The sequence below is a fragment of the Helianthus annuus genome, chromosome 9 (genome assembly GCF_002127325.2).
Source record: "Helianthus annuus cultivar XRQ/B chromosome 9, HanXRQr2.0-SUNRISE, whole genome shotgun sequence".
NCBI classification, from domain to species: Eukaryota; Viridiplantae; Streptophyta; class Magnoliopsida; order Asterales; family Asteraceae; genus Helianthus; species Helianthus annuus.
Genome location: NC_035441.2, coordinates 97,164,363 through 97,190,205, shown reverse-complemented (window position 1 = coordinate 97,190,205; position 25,843 = coordinate 97,164,363). Strand labels below are relative to the sequence as shown.

Genomic DNA, 25,843 nt, shown 5'->3' with positions numbered 1-25,843 from the left:
GCAGTTGTTTTTGCATTTAGGATTTGGCGACACTACTTGTATGGTACCAAGTGTACGATCTTCACCGATCATAGGAGCCTACAACATATCTTTGATCAGAAGGAACTTAATATGCGTCAACGCCGATGGGTAGAACTTCTCAATGATTACGACTGTGAGATTCGTTATCACCCAGGCAAAGCAAATGTCGTTGTCGACGCCCTCAGCAGACGGAGCTATCTGCTTAGCATTCGTAACGTCCAAGCCCAATACGATCTCGAAACCCTCATCCGCGAAGCCCAGCATGCCTGTTTTAATGAATGCACTCTGAAGATGGAGAGAATCTATCACAAAGGAGCTCAGCTTGTGAATAAGTCAAATGGGGTATTCCACTTCCTGGACCGAATTTGGATCCCTAAACGGACCAATTTGCGACAGATATTGATGGACGAAACCCACAAATCCCGGTATTCTATTCATCCCGGTGCCGATAAAATGTACCAGGATCTTCGCTGCAAGAACTGGTGGCCGGGCATGAAGAGGGATATTGCTCTCTACGTTGGGAAGTGCCTGACTTGTGCAAAGGTCAAGGCTGAACACCAAAGACCCTCTAGCTTACTCGAACAACCGCCGATCCTGATGTGGAAGTGGGAGAGTATAGCCATGGACTTCATAACAAAGCTTCCGCACACGTCATCAGGTCACGACAGCATCTGGTTTGTCGTTGACTGTTTGACCAAATCTGCTCACTTTTTGCCAATACGGGAAGACTACAAGGTAGAACGATTAGCCCGAATCTACACCAACGAGATCATTTGTAATCATGGACGCCTCGCGACATCATCTCTGACCGTGATACTCGGTTTACATCGCGACTGTGGGAAACGTTTCAACCGGCTCTCGGTACTATGCTTAATCTAAGTACCGCATTCCATCCTCAAACCGACGGCCAGACTGAAAGAACGATCTGTACTCTTGATGACATGCTTCGTTCATGTGTCATAGATTTCGGTGGTAATTGGGACACTTACCTGTCGTTAGTCGAATTCTCGTATAACAACAGTTATCATTCAAGCATTCAAATGGTACCATTCGAGGCTTTATACAGAAGAAGATGTCGATCGCCTATTCTGTGGCACGAGATCGGTCACTCGCAATTAACCGGTCCTGAGCTATTGCAAGAAACGACTGAAAAAAAATCCTCCAAATTCGAGATAACTTGTTGAAAGCTCGGAGTCGACAGAAAAGTTACGCCGATAGACGGCGCAAGCCCCTTGAATTTGATGTTGGCGACTACGTACTCTTAAAGGTATCACCTTGGAAGGGTGTGGTCAGATTTGGCAAGAAAGGGAAACTAGCGCCTCGATATGTTGGACCTTTTAAGATTCTGGAAAGGATCGGAAAGGTCGCCTACAGACTCGAACTACCGGAGGAACTTAGTAATGTCCACCCGACTTTCCATGTGTCAAACCTCCGAAAGTGCCTGACTGAGCATGATTTGATTGTACCCCTCGATGACCTCCAAATAAACGAAACACTACACTTCGTGGAGAAGCCTGTCGAAATCATGGACCGCCAAACCAAGCAGCTCAGACGCTCGCGCATTCCTATTGTGAAAGTCTGATGGGAAGGCAAACGAGGCGCAGAGTTTACTTGGGAACTAGAAAGCGACATGAAGGCGAAGTACCCGCAGTTGTTTATTACGGCTGAATCCTAATTTCGGGACAAAATTCCCTAAACAAAGGGAGGCTGTAACACCCCGTGTTTCGAAAGTCAAATTCAAAGTCAAGATTCAAGTCAAAGGAAGAAAAGATTGCTAATTGCGATCTGTCTCTCCTCGCTCGATTCCTGTTTTGACTTATTTGACTCATATATTAGTCTATTTTATTTTTGCGTTAGTTGTATTATGTGGAGTATCTATTAATAATCGAGATTTAATCGATATTTGATCGCTTATCGCTATCGCAATCACACTCGCAACTCGAATTACGCATCTTGGTTAATTATATGTGTGTATGCCTTATGTGTTACTTGTGCGTGTTTAGTTATGTATGTATGGAAATCAATCGAAACTCAATCGCAATCGAGTCGCAAACGCTAAACGAATGGGAAATAAGGATGCTAGTATGTTGATATAGTAGTTGGATTAAAAGTAATTTGAATAGGAAACTCTATCGCATTCGCATCGCTCGCAATCGAAATCGAAACGGCAAAACTCGTCAAAACAATTGACTGATCGATCAGGCAGCTGACCGATCGACCAGTTGTTCGATCGAACTGCAGTTCGATCGATTAGCCAGTCGGCCGGCCTGCCTAACCGATCGATCAGCCTCCCTCCTCTTCTTTCCACTTTGGGTAACCCTATAAATACCCCTTGTCAGCATCATTCTTTCTACTTTTGGCAACTGACGTCCGACCAGCTCGCTCTCCTCACTTTTTCTTCAGATCTCTCTCGATTCCGGTAAGATCTCGTCCTAAATCTTGTACTTTCTTGATCTACACGCACTCCTACACCTTTCTATGTTTTGAATCTTACTTTTAACCGCAAAATCATCAAGATTCAAGGTGTTCTAGGATGACGTCATCATGTGTTCTTGAAGAACTTCATGTTTTGGCCTCATCCACCAAGAACAACTTTGATCTAACCGATTTCCACATAAACAAATAAAGACCTTTCATAGATCTAAGCATATTCATAATAAACAGTATTGAAAGATGGTTTCTAACTTTCTTTCAACTCTTTTACACTCAATGCCTTCAAGACCGATAGAAACGGAGCTTGTGCCGGCCTACTACTCATTCTTGTGGTTGTGTGGCCCAAGATCTGGATTCTATCCAGAAGGTTCATTGATTTCAAGTTAAACATGAAACACCGTCTCGAACAGTTAACTAATCGGATTTGGGTGATTCCTGTCCGATCAGGAGTACCAAGTATTGACGAGGTTTCTGTTGTTTAGCACGTTATCACAACACCTCGATAAAAACGACAAACAATCAAGAACAACCAAGTGTAAGACGAACAGGTCGACCAGGACGGAGTGTCGTCTGATCGGACTGTTGTCCGATCGAACAGCCAATCCGAATGACTGGCCAAACCGAACGACTTGCACCTTGGGTCCCACACTTAAACTATTCACCAACATTTGAAGTCTGATCGTTGAACGAGTTGTTGTCCGATTGGACTACCATCCGATCGGGTTAGCCGCTCAAACATGTGACAATTAAGTTTCAACATTTAAACAATTTTCAACATGTTCAATACACAAAGGGTGCTGCCCGATCGAACGACCATTCGATCGAGCGACAACCTGCTGTGAACTTGTTCTCGCTGAAGTGCCCAACCAATCGGGTTGCCGGCCGATCGAACGACCGTCCGATCGGACGACCTGAAAGGTAGAGATACTTAAATGTTTTCAAAATACTACAACAAAAACTTTAAAATTCAAGCCATCATACACAAACACATTCTTTCCCAAAGGAAGAAACAATCCACTCGAACCGCCATCCGACTAGACGACTGTCCGAAAGGACTACTACCCGCACGACTGGCTGTCCGATCGGATTACCATCTGATCGAACTGCCATCCGACTCACTTGTACTTTGCATCGTTTTGCGCGTCACTTATCGTTATGCTATCGAACTGTTCAGGCTAACTCTACTCACTAGCGCTCCCTTCAATCCATCAATCGCTGTGAGTATACTCGATCCCTTTTTTGCTTTACGCACTTTTGGGTGTTACATACGTTACTTATACAAAATCACATCGAACACACTATGCAATACTTTAAACGCTAACCGCTATCGCATGTATATGTGACTAAATGAATGCTTGTTTATTATGTTTACACATGGAATGCTGTCTACCTGCCTTAGCAACGGTAGTACTATTAGTTTGGACTCAGCACCCGTTCACTCGGGGGTTGTTAAGGACAATTACCTACATGGCTCATAGTGGTGAGTATGTATCGCGAACTGCCTTGGGCAGTCAACCTGCAGTCATTGGTATCGATAGGTTCATGTCGATAACTAACATGCCTCATTTCACTTGGTGTACGTGCTGGTTATGCGTAACGCTTTCGAACTCTATATGCTATTATCGAACTTGTATGCTCACCTTTACACTATGTGTATTGACTTTTACTTTAACGTATGTGACAGGTGCTTAAGTTGCTAGGATGCTTAGGTGCATGGTGATGAAATCGAGGCTAGGGAAGGTCTAGAAACAATAAACAATTGTCTGTAATAAAAAATCTGAGTTGTCGGAACAGAACAATTTGCCTAGATCTTTTCTGTAATAATTGTACTATCTTATATGACATGGTATGGGACGTGTTGCTTTAAATATTTGGTAAATATAGTTGTTATGGAAACTTCTGGACAATCTGTTTCGCTCAGTGCCGCGCCCCGATGTTTCCGCCATCGGTTGGGGTATGACATAACATCCCTTCCAATGTATAAATTAGACTTTTTTGTAGTCGATTTTTTTAACAGCAACGAATTATCATTCAGAAAATAAATGCGGGTGCTGGCACATTACAAACAAACACAACAATAGACCCAAAAGCTAGGTAACTACTAAACTACACCACAATGACCCATGTTTATGATATTGAAATACTATCTAATGGGCTGATAGTGTTATATATGTTGTTTATATTACCTCTTCTTGGGACCGTTGGTAATCAACAGATGATGACGCATACCCACTAGAAGAGGATGACGTCCCGGTCACCATGTAATGCAAATCCGAAGATCCTACCCCATATACCCAAATCCTGTGACCTCCTTCCTGCACACGAGCCCACACCTCAGGGTCATTATACTTGCATTAGAAACAGGTAAAATGAACCGGGCGGTATGCAAATATAAAAGGGTGGATAAAGATGTGGTATGACTTAGAATTGGTGGCTCATTCTTGTCAAGATTCACTAATTCCATCATAAACTAACCTAATTGTATCAGTACTCAACAGATTCATCGACACTTCCTTATAATCAAACTAGACAACTAACAGTTTGCGAAACAGAACACTATACAAACTATTGTAATCACAACAAACATACAATTTGATATAGAACCACAATAGATCAACTTTCGCTCATTAACTCCATTATAAATGAACCTAATTGTACGGCTACTCAACACAACAGATTCATCAACATCTCCGTAAAATCAAACTAGACACCAAAGGATATGTAGTTTCATATTATTATTGTATTAATTTAGTTATATCTATGTAGTTTTAAATTACTATCCGCTATGAAAAGATAGGTTAGTTAGCTATTTAATTAGAGACAAAAGGCTTACATTTCTCAACCTTCTATTTTGCTATATAATTAACGCAGAAGCATTAGGATTACATATACAATTAGGCTTACATTTCTCAACCTCCTATTTAGAGACAAAAGGCTTACATTTCTCAACCTCCTGTTTTCCTATTTTGCTATGAAAACATAGGTTAGTTAATCAGTCTATTATTATCGCAATACATATACGAACTATTATTATCGCAATACATATACAATTACAGTTATGTTATCAATGTACAATCAGGTCAATAAACCCTAACTCAAACACAAACACCACAGCAATTATCAAATTCAGACAGAATTTAATTCATTTACAGTCTCGAAACAGTAAATCAAACACGCGCCCACACACAAGCAATAACTGAATTAACATAAAGCTCAATCGATTTACACAACGTACCTTCTCGATTGTTCCAAAAAAAACGAACTCTTCCTTCACAATAGATCTCTCGTTGCCACAGGAACCAGCAACGACTTCCGTTTACAATAGATTAACAAACAGTAATGAAAAAAAACGTCGGTTAGTGAAACTTAACTCAAAATGATGAAGAAAAACATCTATATGTGAAACTTAAATGCTGATTCAGTCAATATGAAGAATTAAAACATCGATGAGTGAAATTTAAACGCAGTTTAAGAGAAAATGATAAAGAAAAACATGAAAAAGTGAAATGATACCATGTGAGAACGGGCGGATGATCGAGGAGCAGAGCCGGAAAGTGAATCGGCGGGAGGATTTTCCGACCAGGTCTGTTCGGCGACTTCCGTTCTGCGACTTCCGTTCGGCGAATTTGCTGAGGAGTTGGTCGGAGGAGGCTTTGGTGATGTGTTGGACGATGGTTGTATGGTGGCGGTGCGATCGGAGTAGGTGGTGGAGGTGCGATCGGAGTAGGCGGAGTAGGGTTTAGATCTGAAAACTTTGAGGTGATGTGTTGGACGGTTATATCAAAAGGTGTTGAATAAATTCTTTTATTGATGTTTAGAAATATGGACGGTGATGTGTTGGACGGTTTTATTATCTGCTCGAAAATATCATATATATGAAATGTGAAAATATCTCAAAAAAAATGTGTGGCTGCACTTTCAAAATAATTGTAACACATTTTGTAACAAAATTATGACAGAATTATATGTTATTAGCGTTTGTCACTATTGTGTAGCAAATTTGTTTAAAAAATTGGGGTCTTTTTGTCGTTATAAATGCGTCACAATTTTGTCAAAATTTGTGACATATTTTTTTTTTTCGTAGCAAAATTCCGTAGTAACTGGCTACTTTTCTAGTAGTGATTGGCCGATAACACTCCCTAACTAACTGAACCCTAACCCAGTTATTTTTTGCTGACGTGGCAGCTGATGTTGCATTTTTGATGACATGGCAACTGACATCAGCTAACTGGGTTAGTTTTCGGTTAGTTAGGGAGTGTTATCGGCCAATAAGTTGAAATTTGGAAGTGTTGGTGTACGAATTGAAAGTTGGGAGTGTTATCGGCCAATTGGTGAAAGTTGAGGTTATTTAAATTCAATATTCCAACATTATATATATAAGGTTATTGTAAAAAAGACCAAAAGTGTGAAAAAGGTAAAAAAGAATCTCAGCCATTAGATCTAAATTAATTGAAAAGGGTAAACAAGTAATTTTATCATTAATTCAATTAATTAAAAACTTCCCATAACCGCCACCTTAATGTAGGTCCCTCGGAGGTTGAGGATAAACCTATTCCTTGTTATGTTTAACACACTAGCAAGTGCGGAATCCAAGCTAGAGTGCAAACCGTAGTTTAGATGAAAAGCAAAGTAACAAGAGAAAGAGTAGACAAGCAATATATCAAAGTTTTCTCTTGTATTTCAGTGGACACGGTTACAACCCTTGACCAAACTGAAATGCTCTCTTACAAGACCTTGGGTTCACTCACAAAATGCTCTCAATATGAACTTGAACAACTGCTAAGAACTTGCTGTGAAGTGAAACCTACATGGGATATATATACCCACATCAGTTAACATGCACGAAGGATAGGGATTTCTGGTCGAAGGATCATCTATCGACCAGAATGTCCATCGAAAGATATCGAAGGATCCATATGTACCTCGAAGGATGATATATCCTTTGAGGTCCATAAGTATCCAACGAAAGATCATCTTTCGAGGTCATCGAAGGATACAATCCATCCTTCGATGACATCCTTCGAAGCATACATATTAAACACAATGTGTTGACTGTTTGGCCAAGTCAAACCAGGAGGATGGTTGACTTGGTCAAACATACATTCCAACACTTAAACAAATACAACAAAAGACGTAAACACAACAGACAAAAGACATCGTTTTATACATTACAAAATACAGACAAAGTACAGACACAAGTGCACCAACAAACTCCCCCTTGGCTGTAGCTTTGTCTCGGTCTTCGTGTCTTAAGTCTCGGACGTCCTTTCCACTGTCAGATGATGTGATGACCATGCACTTCCTGCGTTGACCAGCAGATTGAAGCAGTATCGGGCCATCCTTTGAAACTTCATAGCTTGATCTCGATCCTGAACTAAGTAGTTTATCTCATGATCCTTCAGAACAATAATATCCGATCTGGACATGTTAGTAATCCACATCGGATCTATTATCCTGAAGTTCTCCTGACTATCTCTGAAGAGGATCACCGCTTCTCCAGTATCAGCATCGTAAACCCAGCAATGAAAGTTTCCAAGAAAGTCGGTCTTCATCTTTAGCAACGGTATCTTCTTCATCACTTTGGGAGGATCATATACCAGACGATAACGAGCTGTGTTAGTCTCTGGATCAAGTGTAAACCTGATCTGCTCGTATCTCGGAAACTGTGGCTTGTACAGAGGATCCTTCCAACCCAATCTCCTTTCCAACCTGATTTTCTTAGCGAATAGATCCACCATCTTTTCTTCGCTCCGATTGATGACATCTAGTTGGGCTAACACTGCAACATCATAATATGGAAGTGTGAGAATACTGAGGAGAGTTCTGAAATACTGAAGACCCGTTTCTCTTTTCACGACCATGCAGTGAAGATCTTTGACAAACATCCAACTAATAATGCGACCCCGAGCCCGATTCTTCTCCAGCATCATATAGTTAACCTGTTCCAAAGGAGCGAGCGGAGGAGGATTCCTAGCAAGGAAATCCGCTCGCCATTCATTCACAGTTTTCTCACGGTTTTCTTGAGCTGATGGCGAATCAGAAGAAAGATTGGCAAACTCTGCAGTCTTTTCAGCCACAAAATCATCATCAAGGGCATTCACCTCCGCATTGTCCTTTCCAACATATACAGGACGATCAGGATCCGAACCGATGAAGATTTCATCTATTGAAGAGAAATCGGTTTGATCCTGAACTAACGGAGTGTTATCAATCATGCTTACTGCAACATCATCCAATTCCGTCAGAGCCAGTATCTGTTCATCCGACATTTCAGAAACATATTCTCCCTCTTCTAACATTTCACCCGTAACTGGATGAAACTTCTGAGCACCTGAGGATTCAGGGAGATCTGTAAACGTTTCTGCTTCAATACCAATATGTTCAGGCCCTGTAGATGTTTCCAGTGTCTTTGTCTGCTCAGATGGCCCAGTGGTAGCTGTTGGAGGAGCAGAAGGAGTGTCTTGAGGTGTACCAGATCCACCTGCAGCACCGGATGCAGTTGCACCGGAACCTGAGGCAGTTGTTTGATCTGGATTAGCAGCATCATCATCTTGATCATCCTCACGCCTTGAGGGAACTATCCCTAAGGTTTTACACCTTTCACTCCACAGTGTACCAACCCTCGAATGAACCTTATTGAAGTTTGTATACATGGGTTTGAAGGCTTCCATCAGTCTATCATCACGACTACTAACCTTCTCCCTTAACGCCTTCGCCTGAGTCTCCAAGTTAGTACTATGCCTTTTCATAATTTCGACCTCCCTATCTCTTGCCTTGTTTGCCTGTTTTAACCTTTCAATTTCCTCGGCCTGTTCTTTGATCTTGATATTCTGAGCTTCAACAATTGAACACAGCTGGTTGTGTGCCATTACATCCTGTTTTCGCTGGACACGATATTCTTCAATTGATCTAGTGTGTCGACCAACTATAGAACCCAATTCACTGACTTGTTCAATCAGGAATTGTATCTTGTCAGCTTCAGAAAATCCAGATAAGGTTTCTGCCAGAGTGGGCCTTGAAGGCTCAGGTCTTGAAGAACCAGACTGACCAGCCTGACCCGAAGCACCTGTAGGACCAGTAACAGTGAGAGGGGGTCGAGCATGTGTACCTGAGGTGGGAGTTGCAGGCGGCTGTTGATCAACAGTCACCGTGCGTGTCCCAGAAGACCTCTGAGGAGAAGACATTAGCTCCAACGTCTCTTTTTCAGTAAATTGATCACCAGAGGAAGGAACCTGCTGCTCAGGAGCAGATGAAGGCTGGACAGAGACAGGAACAGAGGAATCACCAGCAGCTTTCTTTGACGCACGAGTACCTTGTCGTTTAGCTTTCCTCTTTCTGATAAAACCCGGAGAAGTAAGGACATAATCCTCATCCCTGTCAGATTCTCCAGTTCTAGCTGTCTTCTCTATTCGCTCAAACCGGGGATTCCCGCGACTATCAAATACTTTCATCATCCCTGGAGGAGGAGGATTATCATCCTCAGACGATGAACCACCATCACCCGAACCTCCTTCCTCTTCAGAAGATGAACTGCTTTCATCAACTAGCTTCCTCGTCTCATCTACTTTGCCTTTTCCCTTGTCAGTCGCAACAGTACCAGACTGACCAGCAACACCACCAGCATCACCAGCACTACCACCCGTTTCAACAACTACAGCACCACCATCACCACCAGTACTAACACGAACATCAGGATCTACAGACATTTCCTGAACCTCTTCAGCAGCAACATTTACGTCAACCTCAACATGTGCTGCAGCACTAGAACTGCCAGCAGACCTTCTAGTTGCCTTGATTCCATGTTTAGCCCCAAGCTGCGTGTCAGCCAAAGCAATCAACCTTGGTTCTTCATCGTCAGAATCACTTGCGTCATGTCGCCGTTTGTGGTGCTGCGGTGCCTCATAGTTAGGAATATTAAGATGACCAATCAGTTTCCTAATTGGGTCCGATTCCTTATAGGCGGCCATAGACTTGAATATCAGCAGAGTGCGTTCGATCATCGGATTCACAGGAAGAACATCTGCCTCGGCTTTAGCAAGATCAGGAATCTGATCATCTATCATCATCTGCAGAAACCTGGGATATAACCAGAACTTGGTGGATGTTCGCTGTGTTGCAGACGGAAGTGGCCTTCGAGCGTTTTCCTTTAGGTTGTCGAAGATATAGCGAGATATGATAAACGGCTTGTTCAGAATCAACGCCATAAACAATCCAGTCAAATCGATCGGTGACAAGTCATACCCAGAACGCTTGTTGCTCAGGCAATGAATAAGAATATGCAGCAAGAACTTATACCGAAGTGGCATATACTTCTTGTTGATTTGATTAGCCAAAACATTTTCGCTGTACTTAATCCTCATCAGTAACCCCCGCTGACATTGTAGATCTATAGAAGTAGGATCTTCCGGTTGATCTCCAAGCTGTAGACGTTCTCTGATAGTATTTTCAGTAATAACCACAGGTTTTTCAGCAACAGTAGCCCTGATCACTTCCTTATTCTCCACCGTTTCAATCACAGCTGAACTCCAAAACGCCTTGATGTGCGACTGATAGGCAACGTGCTGTGTTGTGATAGCATAATTGATGCGCGAGCGGTGAAGGTACTCCATGATGCCAGTAAACTCCAGACTGATACTGCCTACCGGTTGTAAATACGCAGCCATGTTATGTCTAGATTCAGACATAGCCTCAACTTTCGATTTCTCCTTCTTTGTTGGCTTTGCCCGCTCCTTTTTCACTTTCGGTGCCATTTCTGTTCATCAAACATAGACACGTAATAAGAAGAAGTCAAACAGTCAACAATGGAATTCCACACTTAGAAAATTTTCAATTTCTTGAAAAATTCCAAGTGTTGAACTCTTCGAAGGATCCATATATCCATCGAAAGATTGAATCATGGCACGAAGGATGGCAATCTGTTCGAAAGATGTTAGTCAAGCTCAAAAGATGTCACTTATCTTGAAGGATGTCAACCTTATCGAAGGATCATCTTTCGAATAATCAAGAGTTTTGAAAGATATCTTGATCATTCGAAGGATTGATCAATCGAAGGATGATCCTTCGAGATATCTAACATCTTTCAAGACTCACCTCGAAGGATGTTGTTCAGCACATCTATCGAGGTGATGAGTCATCATCTATCGCCATCATCTTTCGTTTTGACTACCGGCATCACTGTTCAACGGCAAGTTTTCCGGTGGGGTTTTACATGTTTTTCCGGTGACAGTTTCAAATATTGTTTCTGATCAGTTTTAAATGTGTTTGATAACATGCAACAACAAACACTAAGCAAACCATTCAAGAAAAACAGCAATGTGTTGATCAATTCCAACCATTAATCCAACCCGGAAAGTGACCACAATCCACATCCAACATACTCTGTTTACCCAAACCAAAACCCTAACCATTTCTTTCTTTAACCAAGCACATAATCTGACATCAATATTCAAAAGAAAGACTGTTGTGATCATGATCCTGATTAAAAACATTAACATGTTGATAACAGTTTTACATTACATCCATCATATGTTGTTCATTCTTTTCAAAAGTTCAAGAACAAAGAAAGATTAGAAAACATATGATCAAGGCAGATTAACAAGTTTGTTTGTTAAAAGATTCAAGATTATCCTACCAAGAGATGTTAATGAAATCCTGATACTAAAACTTGTTAAAAATTTCGGCAGAGTTTCGAGAAGAATGAGAGTGTTTTTGTGATGATTTTGAAACTGATAATGACAAATGAAGAAGAAAACCCCTTTATATACTCTGACCTCGAAAGTCCAACCGCCTCGAAGGACCCAAAACCATTCGAAAGATATAAAGGTGTCTCGAAGGATGATCTTGGGCTCGAAGGATCCCTATTTGGCTCGAAGGATCCAGATATTTGAAAGATCTGGATCGAAAGATACCAGATATTTTGGAATCCTTCGAAAGATATCTTTCGATCTAAACCATCTTTCAAAAGATCTGGTCAACTCGAAAGATCAATTGGTCAAATCCTTCGTTGACCAAAACATCTTTCGACTGAGACAGTTGACTTTCATTGACTTTCTTGACCATCTGATCTTTCGAGGGCCATTGCTTCCTCGAAGGATCAGATTTCCCACCAACACTTTGGATTTTTGGGAATTTCAATTTAAACCCTTCAAATTTTGGAGGTTTTCAGAAATGACCATTTTGAAAAGTTGTTCGTTATGAAGTTCTGCAAGGTTATTTTTATGAAGTATTTCGGCTTGTCAGGTATCGGATCGAGCACCAACATCAGTTAATCAAAAATAATATTAAAAGAAAAATCTTTTTGGATTTTGTGGTTTGATAAAATAAAAGGCAACAATTTTAATATCCTTTGAATGTTATCAAACGACATCACCGCTAATGTCGTGCTGATATGCACCAAACGACAAAACTGTTTGAAAATAAATAAAGCAGTAAGTAAATATGTACAAACACAACAATATTTTTGCGAGTTTCTGGCGAAGAGAATCATATCAGCTTGCGGTCTTTTGTCAAAACACATTTCCTTTTAAAATTCTTTTACAGAGGTGGATAAGTATTCTACCACAATTACCGATATTGTTGTCCACTTAAACTCAGCGATCAAGTGTAATCATAATACAATGAGATACGTTTAAGGTATGATTTATACTTACCGACCGGTGTTCATCCACTCACGACACATTCCCGTATCAAGGTATGCACGAGAGTTCATCTTACTGGGGAGTATACCATTTATCATCCGTTTTTAACGTATATATATACAATGTGAACAAGTCACTTATTTGAGTTTGAAAACAAGACCTATGTGATAGAATCACTTATTGATGAGGAACTTGATTTTCGATGCATGAGGGCACAGGAGCAAGTCCGTGAACAGGTCAGTACTTCCGTACAGCAGAGAGACGAACTTGACTCCCGGATAAATGTGATATTTTATCACTTATTTTGAATGGACATGTGATTGTTTATCACTTATTGAGGTCGAATGCAGTATGAAATATGTACACGTATGTATGGTATCATGGAAGAACTTAGACTTTGTCTTTTATAGAAACAACCATGATACCCAGATGATAAACAGCATAAACCCCGAATATCTCAGAACCTCGGCAATCTATCAAACGAAATTTCGGTACCAAGACCATATGCCAATGAACGGTTCCCACGCGGTTTTCAGTCTGTTATGTTTATATCTCCTGCATATTTTAAAATGATCGTGAGTCTACCGGTACATCATTAGTAGAGCTACTTATCATTTTCTTTTCCTTTTGATTTCTAGAAGCATGTTTCAACCGACCTCTGATGTAATATCACTTTCTCTTATATTACCAAGAAACTCATTTTTGTTTTTCTATTGTTTTTGTGTTTTTCTGAATTTTCTCCCCCTTAAATGCAGAAAGTAACTAAATTAAAGACATATTTTTGTATTTTTGTGGTTTTTCAATGTTTTTGTATTTTTCTTGAAACTTTCTCCCCCTAAAATTCAAAAATAAAGTAAAGTAAAAATATTTTTGGATTTTTGGTTTTTAGAAAAATATTTACAAAAACGATTTCCTGATGTCGGTTACTCTTGCTTCACCTTAATGCCGTTTACCAAAAGTAAATAATCAAATCTTGATTTATCAAATGCTTTGGTAAAAAGGTCGGCACGTTGGTGGTCAGTATGAATATGAACCACATCGATAAGTCTCTTTTCAAAGCAATCACGTATGAAGTGATATTTGATATCGATGTGCTTCGTTTTCGAGTGCTGTACAGGATTTCTAGTGATCTGTAAGGCAGCCTCATTATCAACATAAATAGGAGTAGTTAGGAATTCAAAACCGTAGTCCCGCATCTGTTGTTGGATCCATAGAACCTGGGAGCAGCAACTAGACGCAGCAATGTATTCTGCTTCACATGTAGACGTAGCCACACATGTCTGCTTCTTGCATTGCCAAGTGACTAGGCGATTGCCTAAGAACTGACATCCTGCTGTAGTTAATTTTCCATCTTTCTTGCAGCCGCCGAAATCAGAATCACTGAAAGCTTTGAGATCGAAGTTATCATCCTTAGGGTACCATAACCCGGTGTCAGGGTAACTCTTCAGATAACGAAAAATCCTTTTGACAGCAGCATAGTGAGAGACCTTCGGATTCGCTTGATACCTAGCGAGAAGACAAGTTGGATACATAATGTCGGGTCTTGATGCGGTGAGATACATTAAGGATCCAATCATAGCACGATAAAGTGAAGAATCCACATCATCCCCTTCTTCATCCGGAGTAATCCCGTGATTCTGCGGAAGAGGAGTAGAAATTGGCTTCGTATCGGACATCTGGAACCGGCTCAAGATGTCTCCGACGTACTTGGTTTGATGAATAAAAATTCCAGATTCGGACTGATTAACTTGCAAACCCAAGAAGAACGTCATTTCACCCATCGCACTCATCTCGAATCGATCTTGCATCACCTTTTCAAATTCCTTGCATAACTTATCATCGGTAGAACCAAAGATAATGTCATCGACATACACTTGTACCAACAGAAGATCTTCACCTTTTTCTTTGATGAAGAGGGTACAGTCGATCAAACCCCGTCTAAAACCATTGCTCAGCAGGTAGGTAGACAGTGTTTCATACCAGGCCCGAGGTGCTTGATGAAGACCATATAATGCCTTGTTAAGTAGTAAAACCATGTCAGGATGTAATGGATCTTCAAACCCCGGCGGTTGCTCGACATATACTTCCTCTTCGACTACTCCGTGTAGAAAAGCACTTTTAACATCCATCTGGTACACCTTGAATTTCTTGAAGGATGCGTAGGCTAGAAAGATTCTAATAGCCTCCAGACGAGCAACAGGTGCATACACTTCATTGTAGTCAATACCTTCGATCTGACTGAAGCCTTGTACCACTAACCTTGCTTTGTTTCGGACAACAATCCCACGGTCGTCCTTTTTGCACTTAAACACCCAGCGAGTTCCGATCTTCTTGTAGTTGTCGGGCCTATCAACCAATTTCCATACGCCCAACTTCTCAAACTGCTGAAGTTCTTCTTGCATGGCTTCCACCCAGGAATCATCTTTCAATGCCTCCTTCCAAGATTTAGGCTCTTCTTGGCTAACATAGCAGGCGAAAGACCAATCATTTTGTTGTCCTGATTCTCGTATCTCAGCATACAAGCCAGCATTTTCATTATTTCTGATTTGATTCCTTGTCCTTACGCCACTGAGAACATCACCTATAATATTCTGCTGAGGATGAATGTTATGAATTCGGGTTTCAGAAACTGGAGGAACTTCAACATTTGACCTCAAGTTATTGATATTTAAATTCCCGATATCATTCTGAAGCTGGTGAGTTGTAGAAGATGATGCATTTTCTTCTTGGATAATTTGCGCAGACACTGGATCCGTTGCTTCTGAAGTACCTTGAACCGGACGCAGTGCTTCACCATCATTTGCATCAACATACTCCTCATCTTCCGATGACAAATTGTAATCGACAGCATCATTAAACACCTCATTTGAAGCGAGATTGTTGACAGAAGAAGATGCTTGTGAGTCAACAATGATTGGAAGACCTAACTGAGAGCCAGTCGCATTCTCACTTTCAGACAACATTTGAGCAATTGCATTGTCATCATCAAATGTCGTCAGATTAAATGAGTCGAAAAGACCATCATAATCGAACATTCATGGATCTCCAGAAGGCTTCGGAGGATTAGAATATCTTTGAACTCTTACTTCACCCCATTCTTCAATTCTTTTGGTAGACAGGTTCCATACTCGCAGATTAGGAGTAGCATACCCAAGGAAGTAACCTTCGATAGCTTTGGCACCAAACTTCCCATCAGGTTCAATCATGGTACATGGTGCACCAAAAGGTTCTAGATATTCCAAGTCAGGAGTCTTCTTGTGTAGGAGTTCGAAGCACGTTTTTCCATGTCTTTTCACTGTGAGAACCCTGTTTAACGTGTAGCAAGCCGAGGCAACAGCTTCAGTCCAGAATCGAACTGGAAGCTGAGACTCAACCAACATGGTTCTTGCAGTCTCAATTAAGGTTCTGTTCTTTCTTTCAGCGACTCCATTTTGTTGTGGCGTGTACCGAGAGCTGTATTCATGAAGGATTCCTTTTGCAGTGCAAAACTCATCCATAACCCTGTTTTTGAACTCGGTACCGTTGTCGCTTCGAATTCGCCTCGCCTTTAGATTATACAGATTTTCCAACAAGGTGATCAAATTCTTCAGAATTTTTGGAGTCTCGCTCTTGTGGACCATGAAGTCAACCCATGAGAATCTTGAATAGTCATCAGTAACTACCAAGCAGAAAACTTCCCCGTGCACACTCTTGTGTTTGACTGGGCCGAAAAGGTCCATATGCAAACGCTCGAGTGGCATGTTGACAGTGTTAACCTTCTTCAGTGGATGTGATTTCTTGGTCTGCTTCCCTTTCTGACACGGCACACAGACATCTTGAAGTTGAAAGTTCTTCACATTGACACCTCTAACCAAATTGTTTTTGACAAGGTGATTCATTTTTCTGAGGTGAATATGACCCATTCGTCTGTGCCAAGAGATCGTCTCCTTTTCAGTGGCTTTTGAAATAAAGCAAGTAACTTGTTTTGACTGAGTTATTGCTTGGCTCATATCAAGGACATACAAATCATTAACTCTTGGTGCTGATAAGAGAATCCATTCAGCGGGAATCTTGAATCCTGGCTTTAGCACATAACAACCGGCATCATCAAAATGCACGGTGAACTTCTTGTCGCAGATTTGAGAAACACTCAGGAGATTGTGATCCAACTGTTGCACATAATTGATTTTGTCGAAACTCACAATTCCATTTGAGATCATTCCCTCGCCGGTGATATACCCTCCTTTGTCTCCAGCAAACGCAACATATCCTCCTCTTATACTTCGCACATCGAAAAGAAGACGATAGTCGCCAGTCATGTGCCTGGAAGCCCCACTATCAACAATCCAAAGACTATTAATAGTTCCTCCTGGAGCCGCCTGCACATGCAATTAACACATCAGTTTGAGAGGGGGACCCAAGCCTTTGTTGACTTGGGTCGTCCTTGATCATCAAGGAAAGTGATCTCAATCACTTGATGATTAGGAAATAAAACCTCAGGTGCTCCCCCTGACTGAATTACCTGTTTTTGTCTCCAAGCTTGTTGTCCTGTACCAGTATTTGTTTTAATTGTTTTTGCATTTACTGGTTTTACACTTGTAGGTTTAGCTTGTACAGGTTTTTCATCCTTGACCTCTGATTTTAAGGCCTTCTCAATTACCTTTTTGTTCTTTTGTTTTACCTTCTTTTCCCTTTCTTTCAAGACACGTGGGTCTTGTTTCGGGGAAACCGGTTGTTTTTGGTAATTGGTTTCTTGGGGAGCACTTGTTTTTCCTTTCAATTTTTGCAAGTATGGGCAGTATCTTACAATGTGCCCAACTGTTCCACATTCAAAACACATTCTCCGCTCTACAAACCTCGGAGAAACGTGTTGATGACCAGACGAAGAACCAGACACTGAACTTTGTGATCTAGATGTGCTTGGACCTAAGTCACATCCATTGGTGTGTTGGGTATAATTGTTCTGATCATTTCGTTTTAAAATTCTAACTTGTTTTACAAAATCAATGTTAGATTTATTTTGAAATGTTTCAAGTTTGTCCGTACCCTTTGATCCAACAAAGTTCACTTTCTGTTCTCTTTTCTTAGCTGGAGCTCTTTTGTTTTGCACCCTTTGAACCTTAGGTTGCTCAACCTTAGATTGTTGAATTTTAGGTTGTGCAGCCTTAGGTTGAGGAGCCTTAGACTGCTCAACTTTAGGTTGTTGAACCCTTGGTTGTTCAGTCTTAGGCTGCTGAGCCTTTGGTGCTTGAGCATTCTTGTTTTGAGCCCTCTTTTCTTGTACCTGGCCCTTACCCTTTCCAGAATTCACTTGTTGTTTTCGCTCAACTGGCAGTTTTTGGTTTCCGTATTGTTTTCTAATTAGCTCACACGGAATTGGTTCACATTGAGTGACCATCACTTTGTTACCTTTGTTTCCCAAAAACTTATCAGTTCGTCCTTCAAAAATTTTCTCAATTAACTCTTGATTTACATTTTTGATTGGAAAATCTCTGTCAGAATAAATTTTGCTGTCTCCCTTGAGCGTATACAACAAGTTATTCTTTTCACTGCTAGGTACACTGGGCTTCATTGCCTTTGGTGTTTCAGCCTTACTCGGTTTCACTGGTGGATCACACAGGATGTGATTCTCAATTGGAATGTCTGGTGTAATCGAGTTAGACTGTGGTTTCTCATTTTCTTCAGATTCATCGTCCGAAGAATCAGCATCCTCAATAATCGGAGAACTCTGTTCCTTAACAGACGATGAATTTTTCACATTCTCAGATTCAGATTGCCCCGAGGATGATGTACCAGTTGTGAACCCGAGGCCTGCTGCAAAGTCATCTAGACCGAGTGGCACAGTAGGTTCAAAACGGGGCATATCCTCGTCATTAGGCAATTTGGAATAATTGTGATTCATCGGGGGAGGATGATTTGTAACCAATACATTTTGCATCCCCCTTTTTCCTTTGGACATCAATAATGTGATCCAAAACATAGCGGGAATTGGAATAGCTTTCCAATTTCTGCTTGATTGTTTCACATTCACATCTAGCTGTAGCTAACTCTACCATTTGTTTTTCAATTGTGTCAATCAAATTATTATTAGCATGTTGTTTTCTCAAAACAGCCTTTTGAAGTTCAGAAACATCATGTTTTAATGACGCAATTGTTGCTTTAAACTCTTTTTCATTTCTTGTTAAAAACAAGTTAGCCTCAGTTGCTTTAGAAAGATCAACAATCAATTCTTGATTGTGTTTGTGTGTGATTTCAAAAAGACTTTCCTTTTCTGCATATTCAAGACATTTAGCACATTCAACAGCAGCAGAAATAGAGTCAGGTTTAGAATCACATACCTGAGAGGTTTGTCCTTCAACATGAGCCATGAAGGCTGTATGAAAAGAAAAAGATCCATCTTTAGAGAAAAATTGAGAAAGCTTCTCAGAAGTTCCAGCAGCTTTCTGGCAAAGAATAGATCTTCTCTTGCATAAAGCTTCAGCATCAGCCAATAGCTCATCAACCTCCAGATCTAAAGCCTCACTTGATAAATCACCAGCATCAAGTGATTCCCCATCCATACTTCCACTATAACCCGAGCTATCTTCATCTTCTGAAGATTCACCAGCAGACACGGGTTCTTCAACCTTTTCAACCACCTTAGCATAACATGCTGTTCCACCATTTCCTCCTTCACCAAGCTGAAGATTTCAGTTGCAAATCTCATCAGCTTGAACAACTAATCCTCTGTGGGGATTAGAGTTTGTGGTTCCAGATGTATTTCCTCCCACGGGAACTATTTGTCTGTCAGAATTGTTCTGTTGCTGCTGAGGCTGTCTCTGATTCCTGAAAGGATTCTGATTGCCTTGCTTGGGTGGCTTCTGACATTCCCGCTTGAAGTGACCCTTTTCACCACAGTTGAAGCAGGTGACAGCATTTTTATCAAAACCATACTTGGTGTTGTTGTTGCTTTCCAAGTTGGTTCTCCCCGTTCTCTCCATAAACTCTTTAGCTCTACGAATAGCACTAGCAAGAGCCCACTTTATATCCATCATCTCAAACTCTTCTTTGTCAACTTGCTGGTAATCTTCGTTGGTTAGATTGATATTTCCAATCTGACCTGCAACCAACCCACAGTAAGCACTAACCAAGGTGTTCAACATCTCCATATGCTCCTTGGCTATCTCGACACTGACTTTTGAAAAGTTTGAAGTGTCCAATCTGACAGTGTTTGGATTGGAAGTAGCTTGAAAGCTTGAAGAACTTCCATAAAATCCTTGCTGTTGTGGTTGTTGCTGTTGAGCTCTGTTTGGATCCAAGAAAGGCGGTGGTGTGAATTGTTGAGCTGTCTGTTGTTGTTGTTGTTGAGAAGAAGAATCTGGTCTTGAATACATCATTGTGTATGCTGAAGGATCAAATTGATTTGCTGTTGAAGGTCCGGTGTTGGAGATGAACGCTGTTTGAAGCTTAGCATGCTGAGAAGCTGGCTTTTCTCCAGTAATACCACCTGCAATCCCAAAATACATCTCTGGATTCTGAGGAGTGATTGTTCTTTTCGCCTTGAGCTTTTCTTCAACATCTTTGTTTTCCAACTTCTGAATTAGCTCATAAACGGTAATTGTATCCAGAACACCGTTTTCCTTGAGAATCTCAAGATAACTGCTCCACTTTGCTGGTAAGCCATCAGCAAATCTCTTCACCATTTCTTGTGGAGTCGCAGTGACTCTGAAGGCAAACATTTCACTCAACAGATGGTGAAATCTTGTAGACAACTCTGCTAGACCTTCATTCTCCATGCAGGTAAAACCTTCAAACTCTTTCTTTAGCAGCTCCTGCTTGATCTTCCTTGATTGAGCATTTCCTTCACATCTCAATGTAAGCATATCCCACAAGCTTTTAGTTGTTGTACAGTAAACAAACTGGTGGTATATATCTCAGTGAAGAGCTTGCGTGAGAATCATGAATGCTTTCTTTTCCAACTCAAATTTCTTCTTATCATCATCAGACATTGTGCTGTAAGTTTCTGGATTTGATCCTGCAACTTCCAACTCGTTTTCAAATGGAGTAAAGAAACACATCCATAGATCTTGACCTTGCCCCTGAACATAAGTTCTCAGCCTTTCTTTCCACCATCCCCAATCATTGATGTGATTTAGTTTTGGCGGTTTTGTGCTTGTACCAGTTTCACTATCGTTCTGCATCATTGCTTGAATGCTGCTGCTTTGATTTGTGACCAATGCCCATTGATTTGCAGTTATCATTGCAGCTTGAGTTGGGGCAATAGCCTGCATCCATGCAGTTTTGTTGAACTCTGGCGCAGATTGCGTGGCTGATGATTGCGTAGAAGATGACTGTGGAGTCAAAGTTGTTGTAGTCCACGCAGATGGATCCCATTGACCGTTTGTTCCCATTTTATATTTAATATATTAGGTGAAAATTAATTTAAAAAAATTGATTTTCACAAACTATGTTAAAAATTGAAGGATACCAAACAGCCAAAGGATTAAGAATCGAAGGACCTGAAAATCACAAACTGTTAAGTCTAAACAGATAAGACTCGAAAGATGCTCGAAAGATGACACTTGTTCGAAGGATCAACAGTGTTCGAAGGACCACTGTTGAGTTTCGAACAATAGCTTCGAAAGATTCTCCTACACGAAGGATCCTTATCTTTCGAAGAAAAACAGTAACTCGAAGGATGTATCTTTCGAAAAGATTCCTTGACTCGAAAGACAACACACTGACTTCGAAAGATATTCGAAGGATGGTTATCTGTCGAATCTCCTTGATCGAAGGATGATCTTTCGAGTTCGAAAGATATCTTTCGAACACGTCTGACTCACTGACAGAAAGGACGACTGGTTGGTGAAAAGGTGATGTGGTTGGTGAACAACTTTCGGCAGAAGGGATGTTTCTGCACCAACTTTTCACCAAGTCAGATTTGACTTTGAAAATAATGCCCAAAAAGGAAGTTTCTTATCCACAACCAACCACCGGATTTCAGCCGGAATATTGGCCGGAAAATAGCAAACCTCTTTGAACAAGATTTTTAAGTTACCCAAACCTTCCCGTAACACACCCGGTTAGTTTAGAACACGTTTTTATGGTTAGAAAGGCAAGAAACACACTAAAAACGGGTGCTAAACCAAGAAAGTTTTTGTCCAAACACAACCAAAGTCTTGCACAAACCCGGTTTTAACAAGGAAAAGAGCCACGGCTCTGATACCACTTGTAGGTCCCTCGGAGGTTGAGGATAAACCTATTCCTTGTTATGTTTAACACACTAGCAAGTGCGGAATCCAAGCTAGAGTGCAAACCGTAGTTTAGATGAAAAGCAAAGTAACAAGAGAAAGAGTAGACAAGCAATATATCAAAGTTTTCTCTTGTATTTCAGTGGACACGGTTACAGCCCTTGACCAAACTGAAATGCTCTCTTACAAGACCTTGGGTTCACTCACAAAATGCTCTCAATATGAACTTGAACAACTGCTAAGAACTTGCTGTGAAGTGAAACCTACATGGGATATATATACCCACATCAGTTAACATGCACGAAGGATAGGGATTTCTGGTCGAAGGATCATCTATCGACCAGAATGTCCATCGAAAGATATCGAAGGATCCATATGTACCTCGAAGGATGATATATCCTTCGAGGTCCATAAGTATCCAACGAAAGATCATCTTTCGAGGTCATCGAAGGATACAATCCATCCTTCGATGACATCCTTCGATGACATCCTTCGAAGCATACATATTAAACACAATGTGTTGACTGTTTGGCCAAGTCAAACCAGGAGGATGGTTGACTTGGTCAAACATACATTCCAACACTTAAACAAATACAACAAAAGACGTAAACACAACAGACAAAAGACATCGTTTTATACATTACAAAATACAGACAAAGTACAGACACAAGTGCACCAACACTTAATTATAGGAAGTATATAACACCACTCAGTAAGTATATAACACCATTCAGCAAGTATATAACACCATTCAGCATTCAGCAAGTATATAACACCATTCAGTAAGTATATAACACCATTCAACAAGTATATAACACCATTCAGTAAGTATATAAACCATTCAGCAGGTATATAACACCATTCAGCAAGTATATAACACCATTCATTGACTAAACATCTGATCGAAACATATTTTTTTCTCTATACAAGTATAGCAATATGGTACTCATATTGAAGATAAAAAAACGCTCGTTATTATGGTGTAATTTTTTTTTTAAAAAAAGTTACGTATAAAAAGTTATTGACGTTTAAAAAAGACGGGGGGAAGTTTCATGTGCATTACCTAATTTCTAGTGGGTTTAAAAGACTATATTGCCCCTAGATATTTCAAATCAGTCCAAATTAATGAAAATATTTTATAATTTGGTCCCTATTGATCTTAACCATTAGATCAAAAGATCTAATGGCTGAGATTCTTTCTTACCCTTCTCATACTTTAGGCCTTTTTTAAAGGATCCTCTACCTATATATATATATATATATATATATATATATATATATATATATATATATATATATATATATATGGGAAGGTTCTATGCAGAACACTAAATATTGCGAGAACACGCAGAACAAAATAAATCACTCATTTTTTCAATCCTAAAAACCTAAAAAGTAAATGAAAATGTTATAAATACAAGATTTATTGTTTCTCACACTAGAATTTAAAACAAAATATGAAAAATCTTCAGTTTTTAAATAACCTACACACATGTAGGTTATGTGTAGGCTAAATTACCTACATGTATGTAGACTATGTGTAAGGGAAAATATATGATTTTTTCATATAGATATAATACAGATATGAATGTAAGAAACATAAAATTTAAAAAATATGAATCTTAAATCCCAAAATTTAGTGATTTAGAGTTGTTCTTTTTGTTCTCGCAATAATTAGTGTTCTGTAATGATCCTTATCCTATATATATATATATATATATATATATATATATATATATATATATATATATATATATATACAGAGAGAGAGAGAGAGGCCGGTTATCATACAAATAACCTAATCGTACATTATGTACGCTTCATCCACAACCGTCGGATCATCTTTCTTAAACAGCGCGTTTTTTTATTAAATTTATCAACATAGGATTAATAAAAAAAGAAATCGCCAAGGTTAAAATCGTCAAATTTAAGATCAAAACACCTGATAAACGGCAAACAAAACCTCAAAAATCATAACGTAAGATCCTAAATCAAAACCAAAAACGAAATTATAACAATTAATAAAAAATCGATCGATTCCTATTCACCAAATCGATCGATTCCTATTCACCAAATTCTTCTGAGAAAATGAATTTCTGATGAATTTAGAAATTCTGGATGGACTGACTATCGAAGAAGATGATGCAGAATGTCAAATCATGTGCGAAATCATCGACAATGCAAATGCGAATTCAGTAAAAAAAGAATTCTTTGAAATTTCGTATAGTTTGCGAATTCATGACATGCATATGCGATTTCAGTAAAAAGTTAAGTATTCTATGAGATTTCATATAGTTTGCGAATTCATGATAATACACATGCGATTTCAAAAACTTTTCAAAAAAACTTTTCATATAGTGTGCGATTTCAGATATTTTACACATGCGATATCAGAAAACAGGATATTTATATGTTGGTTTCTTACAGTTTGCGAATTTCTTTCGAATCAAAGTGCGATTTTGATTAAGAACACTGCAAAAAAAATTAAAAATACTTTGTAATAAAAATGGAAAAAACTTAATAAATTTACTATATTAATATAAAAAACCAATCTTAAAAGCTAAAAATAGTATTATTTTATATAAAAAAACTTAATTTATCAACGATGTGACTATAATTTGACATGTAATGATGAATTTTACAATAAATACTACTGAACTTTACCACCCTACCTATATAATAAATTTACTATATTAATATAAAAAACCTAGATATAACTACTTCCATAATAAGATAAATAATACCAACTAAACACACACAACAACACAGACCAACAAAAAATGGCAACTGAAGAATCAGAAAAAATCAAAAACATTGCTATCAAAGAGCTATTGTTAACAAGAACGTTGACAAAAATAAGCACTGATGTCAGCTCTTCTCATCTGGTTCTTGATGTGCAAGGAAAAATTCTTGAACAAATCAAGAAAAATCAAGATGTATGGGAACAGCTACTTCAAGAACCACAATCAAGCTTCAGAGACAAAGCTTTGGATCACATAAAAGGGCAATCTCAAGCTGATGACTTAGCCTTCTCTTTCCTGACAGATGCTCTGAAGACTGTGAAGGAGAAGATGGAGTTCAGCTCTTCTGAACGAGACAAAATATTTGCTCCAAGTAACTAAAATCTCTTTTTAATCGTTTTGTGGTTGTGGCTATGTTAGACAATAACTATTATTATATTTTTTGTACATGTTTTGAACACATATTATGTTTGCTCTTAATATTAAATCGCATGAATGATATAGCCATCATTGTCACATAACAAAAACAAGATAACTCACAAATCGCATGTAATAAAAGTGAAATCGCATGTAAGAATGATTATAAACTGGAGATTATAAAATCGCATGTTTAAAAACTATAATCGCATGAAAACTGATATAAACAGATGAATATAAAAATCGCATGTGTTTAGTATAATTCGCATGTGCATTTTAAAAACCTACTCATCCTCGTCATCTTCAGACACCTCTTCCCACTGATCTTCTTCTTCAGATACATCATCACTACTGTAATCTTCAAAGTCATCTTCCTCTTCGTCGT

At 39.5% G+C, this 25,843-nt stretch overlaps 1 long non-coding RNA gene across 1 annotated transcript in view; it reads right to left on the bottom strand.

The window, feature by feature from the left end:
• The window catches only part of LOC118481670, a 28,172-nt gene extending 23,465 nt beyond the window's left edge, over positions 1-4,707 (bottom strand). Inside the window, exon 1 of the long non-coding RNA XR_004865935.1 lies at positions 4,641-4,707. This is a non-coding gene — a long non-coding RNA (uncharacterized LOC118481670). The remainder of the gene's footprint in view (positions 1-4,640) is intronic.
• Positions 4,708-25,843: the final 21,136 nt, after the last annotated feature.